The sequence below is a fragment of the Octodon degus genome, unplaced genomic scaffold (assembly GCF_000260255.1).
Source record: "Octodon degus isolate 3935 unplaced genomic scaffold, OctDeg1.0 scaffold00065, whole genome shotgun sequence".
Taxonomy (NCBI): domain Eukaryota; kingdom Metazoa; phylum Chordata; class Mammalia; order Rodentia; family Octodontidae; genus Octodon; species Octodon degus.
Window position 1 is genome coordinate 8,277,688 of NW_004524641.1, and position 1,198 is coordinate 8,278,885.

Here is a 1,198-nt window from a genome sequence, read left to right on the forward strand (position 1 = left end):
ATGTTATATAAATATATATCCCTCTTTGTTCTCCGCTCCCTTTTTTGGAGAAAGATTACTGTCAGTTGGGGACTAGAAAAGTGAGGAGCTTTTTAGCTGGGAGATATCTTAGTGAAACAGTGCCTGCCTGGCAAGTGCAAGGTTCTGAGTTCAAGTCCTGATATAAAATAATAAATAAATAAAATATAGTCATCTATGGAGCTTTTTAGTAGGATGTTGCTTCCCCATGAATAATTTTCAGCTTTGCATGTCCAGTTCTAGTATTTTCTACTTCTTAAGTGATTTCAACTCTGTCTTTATATTTTGCTATAAGAACTGTTTTCAGGGCTGGGGCAATAGTGCAGTAGAATAAGCACTTGCCTGGCAAGCGCAAGGGCCTGAGTTCAATCCCCAGTTCCACAAAAAAAAAAAAAAAAAAAGTTTTAATTTATAACATCATCTATATATTCAATTTTATAACATTTCTATATGATGGTCCTTGCAGTTACCCTTCCCTCCCATCATCTACTCACTAGACAAGGAAAGAACCTAGACATCTATTAAATCAGAGCCAATGAAAGACAAATATACAGGAATAACAACTTAATAGACACGGGAAACCAAAAAAGAGTGTAATCCTACATGACCAAGTAACTCAAGAAACATACAAAACTTAAACCAATAAAATGTCTGATGAGAATACCAATTAGATATTCCAGTAAGCCATTGCATACATGAGTCCCAGGTAGGTTCTTTGCCAGAGAGTCTGAGTTGTCACACCTCAATTACTCCTATGCTACCTCTGCTGCAAATAAATAAATGGTGTTAATTCAGACTCAGGAACTCTTTCTGTCAGGTTGCAGCCATTGGAGAATCTAATCAAGTCTGAGTTTTTGGGTTAGGAACTCTTGTTGTACCTCTCCCTTGTATAGATTTGGCAGACAAGTTCACGGGCACTCAATTGTCCACTGAGTCAGACTTATTCCTACAGAATCAATTCAAATACAACAGTAACAGGTTAAACTCTGTCAGGAGAATCTACCAGAGCTAGGTGATAAAACAGCATGCCATTAGATGCAGTATCAAAATGTGATTCTGTACAATAAAAAGAAAACTTGTCTCAGAAAGATTTTCTCAAAAAAAAAAAAAAAAAAAAAAAAAAAAGAAAGTAAATCACTCTGAACCCAAAAACAAATAAAGACCCAAAAAAGAGATGTAT

At 35.6% G+C, this 1,198-nt stretch overlaps 1 protein-coding gene across 1 annotated transcript in view; it reads right to left on the reverse strand.

The window, feature by feature from the left end:
* The window catches only part of Metap1d (methionyl aminopeptidase type 1D, mitochondrial), a 109,605-nt gene that overhangs the window by 71,554 nt on the left and 36,853 nt on the right, over positions 1 to 1,198 (reverse strand). The gene's annotated exons all lie outside the window — the stretch shown is intronic.